Source organism: Sminthopsis crassicaudata, chromosome 2 (genome assembly GCF_048593235.1).
Source record: "Sminthopsis crassicaudata isolate SCR6 chromosome 2, ASM4859323v1, whole genome shotgun sequence".
NCBI lineage: Eukaryota > Metazoa > Chordata > Mammalia > Dasyuromorphia > Dasyuridae > Sminthopsis > Sminthopsis crassicaudata.
The window spans coordinates 614637768-614660389 of record NC_133618.1 but is presented as its reverse complement, the minus strand read 5'-3'; the positions used below and the strand labels follow the sequence as shown (position 1 = coordinate 614660389).

The window sequence follows — 22622 nt, the reverse complement described above, 5'->3', positions numbered from 1 at the left end:
TATCTGGGTCTCAGTTTTCCGAAGGGACTGAACTAAATAATTTTTGAGACCTACTCTAACTCTTATCTCTAAGGCTGAAAGACTAGTAATAGCAATCCTAACTGGCTTTCATGTAGAACACTAAGGTCTGCAAAGTACCTTCTATCTGGTATTAGAGGCAGTTAGGTGGCGAATCAGAGCAATGGGCTAGGAGGTAGAAAGAGTTCAAATCCAGAAATATAAGATACTTACTAGTTCTGAGACCCTAAGTCCTTTAACTTCTGTCTATCTCAGTACCTTCAACTATAATGTAGGGATCATAAATATTACCTACCCGCTAGGATTGTTGTGAGAATCAAATAAGAAAATATTTGTAAAGCACTCAGCTTTACAAATTGTGCCAAAGGGCAGCTAGGTGACAGTGGATAGAGTGCCAGATGTGGAGTCAGAAATACTCATCTTTGTGAGTTCAAATAGCCATAGATAGCTAGCGTGGTCTTGGGCAAGTCACTTAACCCTGTTTGCCACAGTTTCCTTACCTGTAAAATGGGCTGGAGAAGGAAATGATGTAAAATGACAGCAGCAAACAAAAGCAAAAAAGAGAAGGATCATAAAGAGTTGGATATAACTGAAAAACAATGAAACAGCAATATAGCAAAGTGCCTGACCTACAGAATGTGCTTAATAAATGTTTGTGTTCTTCCTTCCTTCCTCCCTTGTTTGGTACTCACAACAATGCTGGGAGTTTGGTGTTATTATTATCCCCATTTTATAGATTGGAATTGGGCATGTTTTAAACCCCCAAGGCAGTGCCTCTTGGATAAGAAGGGGTAGACAGGGAAGGAATGAACCCTCTCCAATAAGCAAAGCTTCCCCAACATCTCTCTAAATGTACCTTTTCCAGACAATATAGTAATCTGTGAGATGATGGAAATAGAACTTTAAAAGCTCAAGGAGCTTGGAAGGAGCTGAAGTCAAGGGAAGTAGATGAATGTTTTGATGGAACGCTTTGTCAGACCAAAGGAAAAGTTGCTGAACTTTCAAACCACACAGCAAGCCCTGATAACATTTTCTTAGTTACAGTAAAATGCATGGTCCCTGGACTAAGAGGAACTGCAGCCCTAATGGACTCAAATGAGTCAGGAATTAGAGGCCACACAGCCTTGGAAACATGATCCAGTGCCTGTTGGGTTTCAATTTGCTCTGCTGTACCTTGTAGTATAGTAGCACTCACTGAAACCTGAATCATAGAGAAAGGGATGAAAACATTTCATCTTCAGCTTGCTAGTGCCATCGGACCCATATAATGAACCTGTGACTCCCTCAGAAACCCATTTGTTTTTCATGTTTAAATATTTCCTTTTGTTTCCAACCACCGTGTCTCCCAATTGCTTTAGATATGCTATAACCTAAATAGTACCTCATCTATCAAATGGGAATAATAGCACCTACCTTCCAGGGATGAGATGATAATTATAAAGTGGTTTTCACAGTGCTTGGCATACAGTAAGCACCTTATAAATGTATATACACATATGTTTATAAATAAGCACTACCATGAATAGATAAAATAGGTTTTTAACAATAACGATAAAAAGGTTTTGTCAACTTTAAATCACTAAATAAATATTCTCCATTGTTATTTTTATCTTTTAGGGCTTCTGACCCCTTGTTTTGAGAGGAGGGAGACTTTTCTGTTATTTCCCAGGGTGATGCTACCCAGGGTAAAAATCATGGTATGAGCCATGTGGCACTGTGAGGGAACAATGGGGCACATGATTACATCAACTGCTATGACATGAGGCGGCATAAAAAAGGAGATTTTTTTGTTATTGCTTAGTCACTCTGGGAAAACTTGGTTATAATTCATCTGAAAAATGAAACAGTGCTAAAGAACAGAGCAGGAGACAAACCAAGTGATAAAGTGATTTTTGTCATTCTTTCCATAGGAAAAATGCTAAGGAAATGGACACTTTTTTGGCAGCCTCTCTGAAAGGTAAGAAAAATGAGAACTTTGTTTCCTGCCCAGAAAATCCTACAGAATTCCATGGGAAAGGAATATACTTCCCCATTTTACAGGATTATCACAGACAATACCCAGTAGTATTTATTCCAAGAAAAAACAACTCCAAAGTTGTGAGAACTTCAATTCAGTGAGCTTCAGTATCTTTTTAAAATATGATGGATGGTTACATAAAGGACAAGATCATAATGCAGAAAAATCAGGGCTCAATTATGGTAGAAAGGAAAGTAATCAGTATAGTATGTAATTTTACAGGAACAGGGAAGTCCCCTTATTTTCCAAAATCAGTTTCTCACCTGCTCACCAACATCAAAAAACTTCTTTCATAAAGAACAAACACTGTGATGCCTCAGTTAGAAACAAGGCTTAAATTGCAGATGCCTTTGGAAGAAAGGACAGGGTGACAAACTCACATGAAGTTATCAGAGTCGATCTGAGAACATGTTTTATAAAAAGGAGAAAAAGTGTGAGGGAATCTAAAGGAGTATGGTGGAAGATCTCACACACATACATCCTTACCTGAGAATAGAAAGATTAGAAGGAGTCTAAAGGGGTGCTAAGAAAAGAGATTTTATATAGATTGTAACTGGGTGCAGCTGGCAGAGAGGGGCTGGAGCATTGATGAATATTTCTCTGGAACCATCAGGGAAAGGGCTCTGATGGAGATTAGTTAGCCTCACGGTCCCCTCCTCTTCAGGAGTCATAACTCTGTGGAGAGCATGGGCAGCTTTGTCTTGCCATGTTTTGTCAGAAATGTCCCTGAGATAATATTTTCCCTATAAATCTATAGCTCACGCCATCTTGGCTGAATCCCTTTGGGTCAGTCTACCAGTGTGCTCTGGCTCCTGGTGTCTTTCCCTTCACCCCTCTCCCATGCTTCATAGTGTCTCTCCTCTCATCCTTTACTTTGTCTTATGCCTTTTTCCTTATAGCTAATTAACTCCTTTGGGGTGCTGACACCTAAGGAACATGCTCCAATCTCATATGGTGGTTCCTTTCTCCTGGATAATTGTAAGTTACACTAGGGAATTTATCTTTTCCATCATTAATTGTTAAAACCCCTTTCCTTGTTATGGGCTTTCCCAACTCTATTTCATATTTACCATTCTTGGTGTTTACTATTTCACTTCATTTTGTGTATAACCTCCATTCCTAAACTGGAAGCTTTTTTTTCTCTTCTACTTCAGAATCTGTATTCCCAAGCATTTTTCTTCCCTAATACCTAATAATTCCTAGATATGCTATAGATATCAATATGTAGATATAGATATGCTATAACCCAAATGGTACCTCATTATTTACTTGCTAATCAGGTATTTAAAGAGTTAATTACTCTCACTGAAACAACTTTGTTGCTCTTTAGGAAAATTCATTATATGAAAAGCCAAGTTTAAATACAGAGAGAAAAGAACAGCAAGAAAGGAAACAAAGAGAAGATAGAAAAAAAAGAGAGAAGAGAAGAGAGAGAGAGTCAGAGAATAGAAACCGAAGAAAAGAAAAGAGACAAGAGGGGAGAGCAAAAAGAGGAGAGAAAAAAGAGACAGAAAAAGAGAGGGACAAAGAAAAGAGATAAGATAAAGACAAGTGGAGAGGAGGGGAATAGAGAGGAGATTAGTGGTGAGGAGAGCATAAAAGAGGAAAGAGATAGCAAGGAAAAGAGAGAGATGAGAAGGAGAAAAGAGAGAGTAGAGAAAAGGGAAGAGAGAAAGAGAAGAGAAAATGAGAAAAGAAAGATAAGTGTGCAGATGGAGAGGTGAGGCTGAGGAGGAATGAGGAGAGAAGAAAGTGATGTGGAGAGGTAAGGAAAGGAGTGGCAAGGAGAGGAGAGAAAAGAGGAAAGGAGAGTGGCAAGGAGAAAATAGAAAAGAAGGGAGAAAAAAAAGAGAAGAGGAGCAAAGAGACAAGAAAAAAGATAGCAGACAGATAAGATGGATAGATTAGATATATAGATAAAATAGATAGGCCAGATAGATTAGATAAATAGATAAGATTAGATGAACAGTTTAGATCAATGGTCCTTAAACTTTTTAAACAGGGGGCCAGTTCTCTGTCCCTCAGACTGTGGGAGGGCAGGACTATAGGAAAAACAAAAACTCACACTGTCTCCACCCCTCAGCCCATTTGCCATAACCGGGCGGGCTGCATAAACGTCCTCAGTGGCCACATCCGGCCCACTGGCCGTAGTTTGAGAACCCCTGGCTTAGATAAATAGGTAAGACAGATAGAGATAAATAAGATAGATAGTTTAGAAAGTTTAGATAGATACATTAGATAGATAGGTAGGGAGATAAATATATAGATTGAGAGAGAGAGAAGATAAGTAGAGAAAGAAGAGAGGAGTGGTGAGGACATGAGAAAAAGAGGAGAAAAGAAGAAAAGAGTGGCAAGGTAAAGAGAGGGAGAAGAGAAAAGAAAGATAAGTAGAAAAAAGAGAGGAATGGTGAGAATTATATGGGAAAAAGGAGAAAAGTTAGGAAAAGAGAGTGGTAAGGTGAAGAGAGGAGAGAGAAAAGAGAAAAAAGAGAGAGAAAAGAAAGATCAGAAAGACGAGGAGAAAATAAGAGTGGTGAGAATAGGAGAAAGGAGGGGAAAGAGTAATGGTGAGGGTAGCATAAAATAGGAAAGTAGAATGGTAAGGAAAAGAGATAAGAGAAAGAGAAGGGAGAAAAAGAGAGGACAGAAAAGATAGAGAAAAGAGAGAGGACAGAAAAGATAGAGAAAAGAGAGAAGAGAAAAAGAGAGGAGAGAAGAGAATAGAAAAGAGAGAAAAAAAGAGAAAAAGAAAAGATAGGTGGTACTCAAAAGGTGAGAATGAGGAGAGGGACAAGGAGAGGAGAAAGTGGTGCAGAGAGATGAGGCAGCGAGAGGAGAAAAAAAAATAAAGAGTGCAAGGAGAAAAAAGAGAAAGACATTTAAAAAAGAGAGGAGGAGAAGGAAGAGAAGAGAAGGAAAATAGAGATCATAGATAGATAAGATAGATAGATAAATAGATTAGAGAGATGGATAGCTTAGATAGACTAGATAGATTAAAGAGAAACACAGAAGAAAAGGGAAAAGCAAAGGGAGAAGTGAGGATATGAGAAAACAAGAGCAGAAAACAGGAAAAGAGAGTGGCAAGGTAAAGAGAGTGAGAAGAAAGAAATTGGGTTAATAGATAAGAGAGATAGATAAGATGAATAGATAAATAGGTAAAATATATTTGCTAGATAAGATGGAAAGAGGTAGTTTAGATAAAATACATAGATAGATTAAAGAAAGAATAGGAAAGAGAAAGAGTGGTGAGGACATGAGAAAACAAGAGGAGTAAAGATGAAAAAAGTGGCAAGGGTAAACAGTGAGAGAAGATAAAGAGAGAAAACAGAAGACAGAAATGATCAAGAAAAGACAAATTTAAAAGAAGTGAAAGAGAAGAGAATAAAGACAGAGAGACAGACAGATAAATTAAGTGGATAGATAGAGGTAGATAAGAAAGATAGGATAGATAGTTAAATAGGTAAAATATATTAGATAAAATGGATAGAGAAGTGGATAGGTTATGGAGATTAGGTAGATAGATACATAGATAGATTAAAGAGACAGAAGAAAATGAAAGAGAATGGTGAGAACATGAGAAAACAAGAAGAGTAAAGATGAAAAAAGTGGCAAGGATAAACAGTGAGAGAAGATAAAAAGAGAAAACAGAAGACAGAAATGATCAAGAAAAGACAAGTTTAAAAGAAGTGAAAGATAAGAGAATAAAGACAAAAGAGATAAGAAAAAAGAAATGAGAAAGACAAAAAGAAAGTGGCGTGGTTCAAGAGGTGAGGATGAGGAGTGGCGAGGAGAGGAGAAAGTGGCGTGGTTCGAGAGGTGAGGATGAGGAGTGGCGAGGAGAGGAGAAAAAAAAAAAAAAAACATGGCCAAGTAAAAAATGAACAAAGATAGAAAAAACAAAGGAGAGAAAAAAAGAGAAGAAAAAGCAAAGTGTGGAGAAGAGTGGAGAAAAGAGAAGGGGACAGGAGTGGTGATTAATGGCGGGAACAGCATAAAAGAGGAAATATGAATGGCCAAGAAAAGAGGGAAGAGAGAGAAAAAGATAGAAAAGATAGAAAAAAGAAAAGAGAAAAATGAAAGAAGAGAACAAGAGAGGATAAGAGAAAAAGGAGAGGAGAGAATGGAGAGAAAACAAGAGAAAGAAAAGTGAAAGAGAAAAGATAATGGTGTCCCTTCAAGAGATGAGGCTGAAGATAAGCAAAGAGAGGAAAAAGTGGTGCAGAAATGTGAAGCAAGGAGTGGTGAGAAAAGGGAAAAAAAAGAGGAGTGTCAAGGAGAAACGAGAGAGATGGGAAAAGAGAAAAAAGCAGATGAGATATAATAGAAAGACAGACAGACAGATAGATTAAGTAGATAAATAGAGGTAGATAAGATAGGATGGATAGTTAAATAGGTAAAATAGATTAGCTAGGTAAGATGGATAGAGAGGTGGATAGGTTATGTAGATTAGGTAGATAGATACATAGATAGATTAAAGAGACAGAAGAAAATGAAAGAATGGTGAGAACATGAGAAAACAAGAAGAGTAAAGATGAAAAAAGTGGCAAGGATAAACAGTGAGAGAAGATAAAAAGAGAAAACAGAAGACAGAAATGATCAAGAAAAGACAAGTTTAAAAGAAGTGAAAGATAAGAGAATAAAGACAAAAGAGATAAGAAAAAAGAAATGAGAAAGACAAAAAGAAAGTGGCGTGGTTCAAGAGGTGAGGATGAGGAGTGGCGAGGAGAGGAGAAAGTGGCGTGGTTCGAGAGGTGAGGATGAGGAGTGGCGAGGAGAGGAGAAAAAAAAAAAAAACATGGCCAAGTAAAAAATGAACAAAGAGAGAAAAAAGATAGAAAAAAAGATAGAAAAAAGATAGGAAAAAAAAACAAAGAGAAAAAAGAGAAGAAAAAGCAAAGTGGAGAAGAGTGGAGAAAAGAGAAGAGGGCAGGAGTGGTGATTAATGGCAGGAACAGCATAAAAGAGGAAATATGAATGGCCAGGAAAAGAGGAACGAGAGAAAAAAAAGACAGAAAAGACAGAAAAAAAGAAAGAAAAAAGAAAAATGAGAAGAGCAAGAAAGGATAAGAGAAAAGGGGAGAGAGGAGAGAAAACAAAAGAAAAGAAAAGTGAAAGATAATTGGTGTGCTTCTGAGAGATGACGCTAAAGATGGGCAAAGAGAAGAAAAAGTGGCACAGAAATGTGAAGCAAGGAGTGGTGAGAAAAGGAGAAAAAAAAGTGTCAAGGAGAAAACAGATGGTATAAAAAAGAGAACAAAGAGTGAAATATAATAGACAAATAAAGTGGATAGATAGGTAGATAAGAGAGATAGGATGGATAGTTAAATAGGTTAAAACATTAGCAAGATAGTTAAATAGGTTAAAACATTAGCGAGGTAAGAAGGATAGGTGAATAGGTTAGGTAGATTAGAGAAAAAGACAGAAGAAAAGGAAAGAGAATGGTGAGAACATGAGAAAACAAAAGGAGTAAAGATGAAAAGAAATGGCAAGGTAAAGAGCGAGAGAAGAGAAAGAAAAAGCACACAGAGCACAGAATAGATCAAGAAAAGACAAGTTTAAAGGAAGTGAAAGAAAGAAGAAAATGGAGACAAAAGAGAAAAAGACAGAAAGGCAAAATAAAGTGTTGCGGATCAAGAGAGGCTGCGGAGTGGCAAAGAGAGGACAAAAAAAAAAAAGAAAAAAGAAAAACATGGTAAAGTGAAAAAAGAACAAAGAGAAAGAAAGAGAAAAAAGAAGAAAAAGCAAAGTGGAGAAGAGTAGAGAGAAGAAAAGTGGACCGGAGCAGTGATTAGCATAAAAGAAGAAGATTGAATAGCCAGGAAAAAAGAGAGAGAAGAGAAGACAGAAAAGACCAAGAGAATCTAATACTTAACATGCAATAAGAAAATTTAATTTACACACATATATTGTATCTGGGTTATACTGTAACACATATAAAATGAATGGGATTGCCTGTCATCTAGGGGAGGGGAAAATTTGGAAAAATGAATACAAGGGATAATGTTACTAAAAAAATTACTCATGCATATATACTGTCAAAAAATTTATAATTATAAATTAAAAAAAAAGACCGAGAAAAGAAAGGAGAAAAATGAGAGCGGAGAAGAGCAAGAAAGGATAAGAGAAAAGGGGGAGACAGCAGACAATAGAGAGAAAAAAAAGAGAAAGACAGAAAAGTGAAAGAGAAAAGATAATTGGTGTGCCTCAGAGAGATGAGGCTGAATATGGGCAAAGAAAAAAAAAAAGTGGTGCAGAGACATGAGGCAAGGAGTGGTGAGAAAAGGAGAAAAGAGTGCCAAGGAGAAATGGGAGAGATGGGAAAAGAGAAAAGAGCAGATGAGATATAATAGAGAGACAGACAGACAAAGTGGATAAATAGAGGTAGATAAGATAGGATGGATAGTTAAATAGATAAAATATATTAGCTAGGTAAGATGGATAGAGAGGTGGATAGGTTACGTAGATTAGGTAGATAGATACATAGATTAAAGAGACAAACAGTATTAAGTGATTTACCCAAGTTACACAGCTAGTTCAAGTGTCTGAGGCCAGATCTGAACTCTGGAAGATGAATCTGCCTGGTGCTCTATGCCCTGTAATGCCACCTGCTGCCCCTTCCTCGGTGAGTTAGATGTAAATGATAGTGCAAATTTCCAAGTCAAAATTCAACTCCCTTTGGACCAGAATGATGAAAGAAAGCATATAGATGAGACATTGGGACATAGTAGAGAGAGGATTTCAAACACAGAAAGGTCCAGATTGACAATACTGCCTCTGACACCTTTTAAGATTGACTCCTCTTTTAAGACTCTTAAGACCAAACCCCCAACCAAAAATTAAACTTGAAATACAAAAATTAAAAGGAGAAATCAATAATATTGAAAGTAAAAAAACTATTGAATTAATAAATAAAACCAAGAGTTGGTTTTATGAAAAAGCCAATAAAATAGATAAACCTTTGGTAAATTTGATCAAAAAAAAGAAAGAGGAAAATCAAATTGATAGTCTTACAAATGAAAAGGGGGATCTTTCCACCAATGAAGAGGAAATTAGAGAAATAATGAGTTACTTTGCCCAACTTTATGCCAATAAATTTGATAACTTAAGTGAAATGGATGACTTCCTCCAAAAATATAGGCTCCCTAGATTAACAGAGGAGGAGATAAATTGCTTAAATAGTCCCATTTCAGAAAAAGAAATAGAACAAGCTATTAATCAACTCCCCAGGAAAAAATCCCCAGGGCCAGATGGATTCACATGTGAATTCTACCAAACATTTAAAGAACAATTAGCCCCAATGTTATATAAATTATTTGAAAAAATAGGGGATGAAGGAGTCCTACCAAACTCCTTTTATGACACAGACATGGTACTGATACCTAAACCAGGCAAGTCGAAAACAGAGAAAGAAAACTATAGACCAATCTCCTTAATGAATATTGATGCTAAAATCTTAAATAAGATATTAATTAGCAAAAAGACTTCAGAAAATCATCTCCAGGATAATACACTATGATCAAGTAGGATTTATTCCAGGAATGCAGGGCTGGTTTAATATTAGGAAAACTATTAATATAATTGACCATATTAATAATCAAATTAATAAGAACCATATGATCATCTCAATAGATGCAGAAAAAGCATTTGACAAAATCCAACATCCATTCCTACTAAAAACTCTTGAGAGTATAGGAATAAATGGACTATTCCTTAGAATAATCAGGAGCATATATTTAAGACCTTCAGTAAGCATAATATGCAATAGAAATAAACTGCAACCTTTCCCAGTAAGAACAGGAGTGAAACAAGGTTGCCCACTATCACCATTACTATTCAATATAGTACTAGAAACGCTAGCCTCGGCAATAAGAGCCGAGAAAGAGATCCAAGGAATTAGAGTAGGAAATGAGGAAATTAAACTATCACTTTTCGCAGATGACATGATGGTATACTTAGAGAACCCCAAAGACTCTGCTAAAAAGCTACTAGAAATAATTCAAAATTTCAGCAAAGTGGCAGGATACAAAATAAATCCACATAAATCCTCAGCATTTTTATATATCACTAACAAAATGCAACAGCAAGAGATACAAAGAGAAATTCCATTCCAAACAAATGTTGAGAGTATAAAGTATTTGGGAATCCATCTACCAAAGAAAAGTCAGGAATTATATGAGAAAAATTACAAAACACTTGCCACAAAAATAAAATCAGATTTAAATAATTGGAAAGACATTCAGTGCTCTTGGATAGGCCGAGCGAATATAATAAAGATGACAATACTCCCCAAACTAATCTATTTATTTAGTGCTATACTAATCAGACTCCCAAGAAACTATTTCAATGACCTAGAAAAAATAACAACAAAATTCATATGGAAGAATAAAAGGTCGAGAATTGCAAGGGAACTAATGAAAAAAAACTCAGAGGAAGGTGGTCTAAGTGTACCTGATCTAAAGCTATATTATATAGCAGCAGTCACCAAAACCATTTGGTATTGGCTAAGAAATAGACCGGTAGATCAGTGGAACAGATTAGATACAAAGGACAAAAAAGGGTACATCTATAGCAATCTAATCTTTGACAAACCCAAAGATACCAACATTAGGGATAAAAACTCATTATTCGGAAAAAACTGTTGGGAAAACTGGAAATTAGTATGGCAGAAATTAGATATGGATCCACACTTAACACCATATACCAAGATAAGATCAAAATGGGTCCATGATTTAGGCATAAAGAGGGAGATAATAAATAGATTGGAGGAACAGAGGATAATCTACCTCTCAGACTTGTGGAGGAGGAAGGAATTTATGACCAGAGGAGAACTAGAGATCATTATTGATCACAAAATAGAAGATTTTGATTACATCAAACTAAAAAGTTTCTGTACAAATAATACTAATGCAAACAAGATTAGAAGGGAAGTAACAAATTGGGAAAATATTTTTAAAAACAAAGGTTCTGACAAAGGTCTCATTTCCAAAATATATAGAGAACTGACCCTAATATATAAGAAATATATATTATATATTTATATATAATTAATATTATATATTATTAATATTATATTATTATATATAATTATATATATAATTATATATAATATTATAATATTAATATTATATATAAAAATATAATATATATATTATATATATATAATATATAAGAAACCCAACCATTCTCCAATTGATAAATGGTCAAAGGATATGAACAGACAATTCTCAGAGGAAGAAATTGAAACTATTTCCACTCACATGAAAGAGTGTTCCAAATCACTACTGATCAGAGAAATGCAAATTAAGACCACTCTGAGATACCACTACACACCTGTCAGATTGGCTAAGATGACAGGAACAAATAATGATGAATGTTGGAGGGGATATGGGAAAACTGGGACACTGATACATTGTTGGTTGACCTGTGAAAGAATCCAGCCATTCTGGAGAGCAATCTGGAATTATGCCCAAAAAGTTATCAAACTGTGCATACCCTTTGACCCAGCAGCGCTACTACTGGGATTATATCCCAAAGAAATACTAAAAAGCGGAAAGAGACATATATGTGCCAAAATGTTTGTGGCAGCTCTTTTTGTTGTAGCTAGAAACTGGAAGATGAATGGATGTCCATCAGTTGGAGAATGGTTGGGTAAATTGTGGTATATGAAGGTTATGGAATATTATTGCTCGGTAAGAAATGACCAGCAGGAGGAATACAGAGAGGCCTGGAGAGACTTAAATCAACTGATGCTGAGTGAAATGAGCAGAACCAGAAGATCACTGTACACTTCAACAACAATACTGTATGAGGATGTATTCTGATGGAAGTGGAAATCTTCAACATAAAGAAAAACCAACTCACTTCCAGTTGATCAATGATGGACAGAGGTAGCTACACCCAGAGAAGAAACACTGGGAAGTGAACGTAAATTGTTAGCACTAATATCTGTCTGCCCAGGTTGCATGTACCTTCGGATTCTAATGTTTATTGTGCAACAAGAAAATGGTATTCACACACATGTATTGTACCTAGACTATATTGTAACACATGTAAAATGTATGGGATTGCCTGTCATCGGGGGGAGGGAATAGAGGGAGGGGGGGAAAATTTGGAAAAATGAATACAAGGGATAATATTATAAAAATATATATATATATATATAATAAAAAAAAGACTCTTAAGACCAGAAGGTGCAGGGAAGGTGCTGCTCTCTCCTGGCAGGGGGACTTTTCTCACTGGAAATTCCCTTAAATCAGTGGAATTACAGTATCAATGCCCATCCTTTTTTTCCTATGGGTAACCTGAACTAGGAGGGCTTCGGGTTTTGCAGGTTTTAATTTCTGCATGTTCTAATTCACAAGTGATGTACTTGGAGCCAAAAGTCTTATGTTCAAACCCTAGCTCTGACAAAGACTCCAATGTGACTCTGGACAAGACAACCTCGAACTTTATTTCCTCCTCTTACAATGAGGACCAGATGGCTTCTAGAGTCCTTCCCAGTTCCAAATCAATGATCTTCTCTCAATTTCCTTCATGAAATACTTGACACAAATTCAAGGGTATGATGCTAATGGATTTGTTGCTGAAACAAAACAAAGACTGTTAAGAACCTTTATTCTTAATTCAAATATATTTAATTTTCCTTTTCCACTTCTTTCATTGGAGTTCACTTTTCAAGGAAAAAGAAATACCAAAATATGAATGTAAGATGTTTTGTTATTTATAGCTGGAGAAGGGAATCTCTCAGGGATGACAGAAATCACACAGCTGCCCTATATCCCTAGAGAACTCCCATGATATCCCCTATAATCATCTGGACTTCCAAGGACTCATCAGAGTTCAACCTCTATATTATGTGTTACCCATCACACCCCCTTCTTTTCCAGCTCACCAAGAAATAGCTCAAGATGACTTTCTCTAGAGATTTCAAAAAGCCACATGTCAACAGAACTTCTTGGTAACCTGAAACATCTGGTGAGAGAAGCCCATTCTTAACCATTCTTTCCTTTTTCAGTCAGCTGATGAAGTATTTGTAAAGCACAATCTAATGATTTTTCCTCTCCAAAGTTCAGAATAAAATAAACATGATTCTTAAGAATGACCCGATTACTGAATAAAAGGACCAATTTTCATTTTCTAAAATGGAAATTTAAAAATCTTTCAAGTTTTGTAACTGGTACTTCCCATATGCACTTACATGATGAGCTTATGCTGCTCAATCCTTATAGATCGATATAGACAGATATTTAGATGGATAAACAGCATTTGTTAGCACTATATGCTAGTCAGTTTACTAAGAAATAGAAACACATATATAAGTAAGATGATCCTTTCCCTCAATGAACTTTTATTCTAATGGGAGAAAATAACAGACAGGTACATGCTAGAAGTCATGAGTAGTGACATGGTACAGCAAGAACAAATAGAGGCCTATTATATGAGCAAATGAGGTTCTGAACCTCAGGATTTGCTAAAGAATTAGCAACTTGCTCATGTTCACAAAGTCCACAGAGGTGGGTCTTAAACCCAGCTCCCATTCCACCACTGCCTACCTCTCTTTAATTAATGCTCATGCTTCTCAGATCTCCCTTTTTGTTTGCATGTTTTAAAGCAAACCTCTAAAAAAGGTATCATTCCCTGTTACCTTTCCCCTAGAACATTATGGAATTTCATACTATGGGCTGGGGTTCTCCCCAGAAATGGCTTGGTGGCTTGAAAGCTGTAACTTGTTGGCAAATGACCAAATGGTTTAATTAAGGGTCTAGCTGGAATAGTTTAGCTGGGAAAGGCTCAAGTGCTAAACCCAAGAGCTTTCTATCCTAGAGGCAATGGGGAACCACAGAGCCTTTAAAGGAGGAGGTCAGTCAGGTCAGTGCTTGAGAAATATTACTTAGAGACAGACCACTGTGCAGGTCAGAATGGAAAAGAAAAAACTTGAGGCAGAGGAGCCCCACTGAAAAGTTATTGAAATAATACAAGTCATTTTAGCTCATTAGGCCTCAGATCTCACATGAAAAATGAGGGGTGTTCTATGGTACCTTTAAGTTAACCTAAGATTTTCCAGATCCAAATCATTTAAAAGATTCTTCTCATCCTTTTTTTACTCCAGATCTATAACTTAGAAGCAACTTTCTATTCTAAATAGAACTCTTAAGTGTTGACAATAGAAGCAATTTGTGACACCTCTGTCAATTGAACTAGTATTTCATTCTTACAACATGCAGAATATATTAATTAGCTTTCATTTTGTCTTGAAAACCTGCAAATGGTATGTTTATTCTCTCTTTTCAGAGATAATCATTTTAGCTAAACGTGAAACAAAATATTTACAATCAAATATCCAAAGGACCACATGGAAATAACCTGTTCTCATACAAGAACTCTACTATTGAGCTATGCAAAGTTAACACTCTGGGGACAGTCACTTAAAGTATCAGTAGAAGAAATTTTCATAGTCTCTGGAGACACAACAGATAATTAGCAATGAGATTTATTAAGCATTTACTGACTACTTAATTAAGTATGCATCATGATGTTTAAAACAACAAGTCCAGACAAAAATAAAAATAAATTGATGACCGAGTGTAACTTAAACACTGCTTAGGATAATTCTTCCTTGTAAGTTTTCTCACTCCTACCAATGCACCAATAATATAGAACCATCTACATGTTCTAATATCCAATGCAGGCAGGAAGGGAACATTAAGTGCTTACTAAATGCCAGGCGGTATGCTGAGTGCTTTAGAAATATTATCTCATTCTACCTTAACAACCTGAGCGTTGGATGCTCTTAATCCCATTTTACAGCTGATGAAACTAAGGCAGACAGAAATTAAATGACTGACCCAAAGTCACACATCTAATAATTATCTGACATCACATTTGAACTCAGATCTTCTTGATTTGATGGTCTGGATCCATTTCACCAACCAGTTGTCTCTGCAAGAGCTAAGCTGAAATCTGATGAAATTACCTTAACTGGGGATAATCAGGCAAGGTGGAAGTGGAGAGACTCCAGAGTGACAAGAGTGAGGAAGAACTGGACACAAATCTTGTCTCCAACACACACTGGTCCCGTGATCCCAGACACATCCCTTTCTTCTGTGGATGTCATCTGCTTTGGATGACTCTCTAAGATGCTAAAGTACAGGGAGGATTCTGGGAAGATTTCAAGTTCTCCAGATTTCCCCCATAAACAGAACAGATTTGTGCTGCAGGGCAGACACAGACTTGGGGAGAACAAGGGCCCGTCTGACACAATCTTAAGAGCCAAAGAAAGACCCCTGACCTGGGATTAAGTTGTATGAAGTGCAAACACTCCATACAAACAGGAGCAGAGACTCCCAGGGGTGAGCTGGGCGCTTCAGCAGGAACCACAGAAACTTGCACCTCCTGGAATCCTTAAATGGTATTTTTCCCAATTACATTTAAAGATAGTTTTCAACATTTACTTTTATAAGATTTTGATTTCCACTTTTTCCTTCCTCTTTCCCCTTTCTCTTTCCTAAGTCAGCAAACCAATCGGTCATGTTATACTCATACAATACTATTTAGTGGATAAAAATAAAAAGATTAAATTACCCAGAAAAAAAGATACAAAAGCAAGGTTTACTTCAACAGGCTGAATGTTTTAGACGCTATATTATAAGACTCCATTTCTCCAGTTCCTAAGATGTGCTCACTATTGAGACAACTTATTTTTTGTTCTCTCTCTGTCTGTCTGTCTCTATCTCTCTGTCTCTCTCTGTCTCTCTCTGTCTCTGTCTCTGTCTCTCTCTCTCTCTCTCTCTCTCTCTCTCTCTCTCTCTCTCTCACACACACACACACACACACACACACACACACACATACACACATACACACCAACTCTATTATATGTCTTGCTTTTTCCGGTGTTCAGTAATTACTATTTATTTCACCTAGATAGAGTGACAGATTTGTGTTGTCCCATCTATAGAAATATTCTCTAGATTACACAGTCTAGAATAAACAGTGAAAGGTTCAAGAGGCGTCAAAAATAAACAGTATGATCCCATACCTTTAGGGGTAAATCTGTCTCCTTCCTGTGCCCCAGCAGGGTTAGACGCCTTTTCCAAAGCTTCCTGGGCAAATATGCCAGGCCATTAGATAGAGTTACAACTCGTTTCTGCTTCTGCTACTTGCAGAAAAATGTCCAAATTTCAGATTACACCACAAGTTACCTGAGGAACCTGCCTTGTTGCTTCCTGGAGTAGTTCTATGATTTAGAACTAGACAAGCCCAGACTCATTGTCAGGTCTAATGCTATTTTTAAGAGGTAATTGGGATTAAGTGACTTGCCCGGAGTCACAAACTAGTAACTATTGACTCCAGGGCCTGTGCTCTGTCCACTGAGTTATCTAGCTGCCCCCTTAATGATATCATTTTAAAGATAGGTAAATTAAAACAAGGGAGGTGATGCCTAAGGCTACATGGTAAGACAATGACAAAATCTGGACTACACCCCAGGATTTCAGAAGCAGTTGCTTATTGTACTATGATTTCTAGGGTTTGGCTCAGGGTAGAAAGGATGGTGCACTGTGACACATACTAAGACTTGAAGCCAGAAGATCTACATTTGAATTATACGATCTCTATAAATCTCCATTTTCTAATCTGGAAAATGGGTATAATGACATTTACACTATCTACCCAATAAAATTGTCATGAGATAATTTAGTGGGTCTGAGATCTCATCAAAGTCGTTCCAGTTGGGCAGACCAATATCCTTGCCAAATTTATTATCCTGTAATTTCTTATGCTGTTATATCTGTATATACAAATTTATGTACAGGTTCTCTCCCTTTGCTAATTTGTAAGTTTCTACAACACCAAGTGCATTTTCCCTTTTTTTGCCTTTATGACCGACACATAGTAGGCATTATTTAACACATGCTTATTGAGTGATCTGTGTTCATGCCTGCTCCCATAAAACTCCTATACAGAATCTAGTCAAACAACACATACAACGTTCTTCATTGGGTCACAACATTCCTGAATACCAGGCCATCTGATATCTTCCATTGACTTTACAACTTAAAATAATTATTTTGTAAAAGCTGACCTGATCTTGGTCAAAGTACTCTATTACAATGTTTTCTAGATCCTCTCATTAGCAAGTTCTTTATTTTTGACCATTTTTCCTGGTTCTCTTACCTCCCTCTGGCTGACAGACAACACAGAGCTGGTCTCTGAGCCTAGAAAACTGGAGTTCTAGTCCTGCGGCTAACATATCCTAACTGGGTGGCCATGGGCAAGTCATTTAACTTCTAAGTACTCCAAGATAATTGAAACGCTAAGTAGCAGAACAGTTGCCACTCTTTAGGAGAGAGTTTCCTCCTCCAAAAGTCCCTAAATTATTGAAATCACACACCCAGAACAAGTAGATATTGAGAAATATGTCACATTTTCTGTAGAAGAGCAAGCTTTTATTTCTAGCTCCCTAATTTACTCTCTAAGTAACCATCAGTAAATCACTACCCTCTAGTTCAGTGTCCTTATTTCAGGAATGTGCCTTCCACCTGCTTCCAACCCACTTAGGAAGGGTAAGAATCCTTCTGTCAGAATGAGGGGAATAAAATGCCCTCATTTATAGGAAGGGAAAAAAACATAGGATCACCTAAATGGAATAAAAGATCTCTTCCAGGCAGAAAACAACTGGCTTTTCTATACACATCATGAATCTATAGCCTTATACCACCAGCCATCCACCAGAGTGGAGACACATGAGCTTTTTCATGAAATTAAATGGCCTGACTGAAAGCAATAGTATCACTCAGAGGAAAACAAGGTACATCCCCTAAGGACTGGATTTAAGTCATTTCATTTTGCTGGAATGTTAGCACCAATATCATTCAACATAATTTTGTTATTTGGCTCAGTGCTGCTACTTAAATTGTGCTAAGCCCGTCTCTTAAGATGCCTTTCCCCCTCATTTTTGCTGCTTTTCTCCAGCTTGAATATAACTTATTGGAACTGAGGTACCTAGAACTGAATCCATTAAGCAGTTATGGTCTCATCAGGGCTGTAGAGGAGGAATGAGCTCTTTCTTACTCAGGGACATGAGGCCAATTTATACTCAGACCAAAATGGAATAGATTTTCATGGGGGAAGTAAGGGAGTTGGCTGCCATATCACAATAATTTACAACCCACGATCGCTCCTAGGTCTTTTTCGTTGTGTCAGTTTTTCTTAAGTTTCTGTTGCCTGCTGAATGTCTACTTGAGACTATTTTTCCCCAAATGCTTTCCACTGCCATTTTCCAAACTGAATTTCATTTTGTTACATCCTGCCTTATATTTCTTACCTCTCTGGATCCACTCTTATTATATATATATTTCAGTCCTCAGTTATGTTAACATCTCCCCATATAGCATTCTCTGAGAAAATGTTCAGATCATGTTTCCTCCTTTTTCAACATCTCTGATAAAATTCTCTAGTGAAATGAGACCTCTCTATGACCACCATAGTTGTTCCTTGATATTTGTCATTCGTGATCTCTCAGACAATTTAATATCTACAATTTAATATTCAAAGACACAGAATAATTATCAAAGCCATAACTAGGCAGAGTAATTTGGACTTTATCCCAGACATGGAAACCCCTACTATGCTCGTTACTTCAACAGGAGAGACTCCTATATTATAGGGGTTCTTATTTTTGCTTGTATCATGGACCCTTTTGGCAGTGTGGTGAAGCTGTTAGAGCCCTTTTAAAGAATAAAATAAAACAGATTATAAAAGAAACCACTTATACTGACAAAGCATCAATTTATTTTTAATTTTTAAAAAAAAGTTTATGGACCCCAATTATAGGCCTCAAATAACTAGTTTCCTCTTCCAAGTTTCCTCTTCATCTTAACTTTTTGTATTATTTTTACATTTATAATTACAAAGCAAATTTGAAAGCATATGGCCATGCTGCTTATCTTGGATACATTTCATGATTCTTGTGCAGGGCTCCAAAATTTCTGATTATAGATCTGACAGTTACATGGTACATATGGCATTTCCAATTTTGTTATTTTTATTAACACTATTAAAGTTTAAGATCTCATCTAGCATGATTTTCTAAAACTCCAACTCCTCTCCTGAGCATATTTCCATTACCATTGAGTCTAGAGGTCACAAATTTCCATTTATCTACTCCATTATTTTGTTCTGCATAGAACTGACATGAGATTACCCATGAAGAACTTTTCAGCATAACTATACTCAGAAGTGTAGACAATGATGGAATTAGGGCTTCTCAAAGTTGGTAGGGACTTCAAAGGCCATCTAACCCAACTCATACCTGGACAAGCATCTCCTCAATAGCAATCCTGACTGTAGATTGGCCAGCCAGATTCCATTTGATGATCTCCAGTGATAGGAAACTGGAATCCAGTTCACTTTCAAACAAATCTAATGGCAGAGAATGCAAGTTTCCTGAGGATAGACATTTTCTTTTGTTTTCTCTTGTATTGGTACCTATGATATTCAAATGAAATAGAAGACATGATCCTCATGCTAGTGGAGATTGCAGTCCATTTAGAGACAGAAAGCATAATATGTAATATATTTAAGGAATAATATAACTATTATTTGGATTAATGGTGTCATGTGTAGAAAATTTTGATTTCTGAGTTTAAGAATATGCATTAAATTCCTAATTCTGCTCTCTACATGAATTTGTGAACATCACTTAATTTCTCTCATCCTCAGTTTTCCCATCTATTATAAGAGATCATAATAAGATGATCTCGCTAAGGAACTTTCCACAACATTAAAGGATGGATGGGTATGGACTGGCAGAGACTAATTTCATGTAGGGATAATGGTTTGAATAAAGGATTGACTATGTCAATGTATTACATAGAAAGGATATATGTACTCAAAAATTCAAATGCTAAAATAGACTACTGTGGTGCATTGGATTGAGAGACAGAGAACATGAGTTCAAATCCTGGCTTTGCATTTCTGTATCAGTTAACATATGTGGGCCAGTCTCACTATCTGTACAATGACAGGGGTAGGGCTACATGCTCTTTAACTTGATTTCTAGCTCTAAAGCTATGAGGATAGATGGGATTGCTTTATGACAATGTATATATGTATGTATGTTCATATGTATACATCTATACATATACATGCATATTTAATATATTAATGCATATTTAATTGCTATAGAATCGTTTACTTCACTGGGAACTGGCCAAATAGAGACTTGAATAGACATCATTCCTGATGTCTTGAAGCATAATAATTTTTTAAAATAGTATTTTATTAAGATCTAAGCTTTGCAGGAACTGAGTGTAGACCACGACATAGCATTTTCACCCTTTCTGTTGATGTTTGCTTACATTTTGTTTTCTTTCTCAGATTTTTTTCTTTCTTGATCCAATTTTTCTTATGCAGCAGATAACTGTATAAATATGTATGTATATATTGGATTTAACAAATATTTTAACTATTTAACATGTATTGGACTACCTACCATCTAGGGCAGGGGATTGGGGGAAGGAGGGAATAATTTGGAACAGAAGTTTTTACAAGGGTCAATGTTGAAAAATTACCCATGCATATGTTTTGTAAATAAAAAGCTATAATAAAATAAAAAAGGATCTAAGCTTTGCCGTCTATATACTCTAGATTTACCTAGGCCACACCTCCAGATATCAGGGTCTATGTACATAAAGTATCTATTTGACTAGGCATTCTTCTTGATTTCCTTCACCTTCTAATCCCATGGTCCTCTTAATTCCTAAACCCTTTCTCCTTGTTTTGAACTCTGTTAAAACTCCTATTTCCCTTTAATGGGCTTTATCAATAAAGATTTTACTATTTTCATAATGATTCTCAGATTTAAAAAAACGGTCTTTTCTTCTCCTTTGCTCAGGGCAGGGAAGTATATAAATATTACCTCCATAACTCCCATTTGACTTTATTTGACTGATAATCTTTTTCATTTGACTAACCTAGTCTATAATACCTCATCCCAAGAAATGCTAATTTTACATTCCTCCTTCCCATTCTTTAAGTTGTTTTGAGAACTAAGGGCTTAAATGATGTGCCTTTAATCATACAGTCACTATGTGTCAGAGGCAGGATCTTTTTCTTTTCCTGACTACAAAGCCATCACTCTACCCATTATGATACTCATTCTTAATAAATTTCAAATTAATAAATTATATTAATATGAAAGTTCAAATAAAATATAGCTTTTTACTTTTCCAAATACATTTTCCAAATGCATAGTTTTCTTTTTTTCTTTTTTTTGAGGCTGGGATTAAGTGACTTGCCCAGGGTCACACAGCTAGGAAGTGTTAGGTGTCTGAGACCAGATTTGAACTCGGGTCCTCCTGAATTCAAGGCTGGTGCTCTATCCACTACGCCACCTAACTGCCCTCCAAATGCATAATTTTCAACATTCACCTTTGCAAAACCTTGCATTCCAAATTTTTCTCCGTCATCTCCCCAAGACAGCAAGTAATCCTATATGGGTTAAACATAGGTAACTCTTCTAAACATGTTTTCCTATTTGTCAAGCAGCACAAAAAAAAAACAGATGAAAAGGAAAAAAAACAACATGAGAAAGGGAAAAAAAAACAAGCAAATGATCACAAAAAAGGTGGAAATATTGTGCTCTGATTCACAATCTGTCTCCATAATTCTCTCTCTGGATGCTATAGACCTATGGTTCCCACCATGTTTTTGTTCTAAAAACTTTTTTCAACAACTACTAAAATTGTATTGTGAACCAAGGGTAACTTACTACTCTTGATATTCTTTTAAATTATTTACTGCTTAAATCACCATTAAAGACCTTAGCAGGAACTCCTTGGAACCCAGTGTGTTTCCATCTAAAGTCTATGGGAATTACCTTGAATCATCTCAAGTTGAAAAGGGCCAAGTCCATCATAATTGATCATCACATAATATTTTTGTATCTGTGTACAATGTTTTCCTGGTTCTGCTCACTTCACATAGCGTTAGTTCATGTAAGTCTTTCCAGGTTTTTCTGAAATTGCGCTGTTCATTTCTTACAGAAAAATAATATTCCATAACATTCATATACCACAATTTATTCAGCCATTCCCCAACTGAGGGGCATCCATTCAGTTTCCAATTTCTTTCCTCTACAAGAAGGGCCGCCACAAACATTTTTGCACATGTGGGTTTTTTCCCCTCTTTTATCTCTTTGGGATATAGAGCAGAGATCAGTAGATACTATGAGATAAAAAGGTTTGCATGTTTATAGCCCTTTGGGCATAGTTCCAAACATGCATAATAATTTTTAGATGACATAGAAGACATAGAAACAGCAGAATAAATAAACAAAATACTAATTTGGTGAGTAATTCTATTGCTTATCAGAAAAAAATGAATTCATGGAATAGAAATCTGGATTGAGCTTTTGTCAGGATACTGAAGACAGGAAAGAGAATAAGGATCAGAGAAAAGAGTATCCAGGGGATTTCCAAGTCAGACAGGATGGGGTCAAAAAAAGTCAAAGCTTGCTCCCATCATTTCTTTCCCTCTAATCAGTAATGCTGCTCAGATTCTTCTTCATCACCTCTTGCCTAGATTA

At 36.3% G+C, this 22622-nt stretch overlaps 1 protein-coding gene and 1 long non-coding RNA gene across 2 annotated transcripts in view; one reads left to right on the top strand and one right to left on the bottom strand.

Moving 5' to 3' along the window:
• The window catches only part of VSTM4 (V-set and transmembrane domain containing 4), a 120028-nt gene that overhangs the window by 73691 nt on the left and 23715 nt on the right, over nt 1–22622 (bottom strand). The gene's annotated exons all lie outside the window — the stretch shown is intronic.
• On the top strand, nt 1833–4793 carry LOC141558636 (uncharacterized). The gene is made up of 3 exons (XR_012487104.1): nt 1833–1975; nt 2935–3013; nt 3366–4793. It is a non-coding gene; the product is annotated as an uncharacterized LOC141558636 (long non-coding RNA).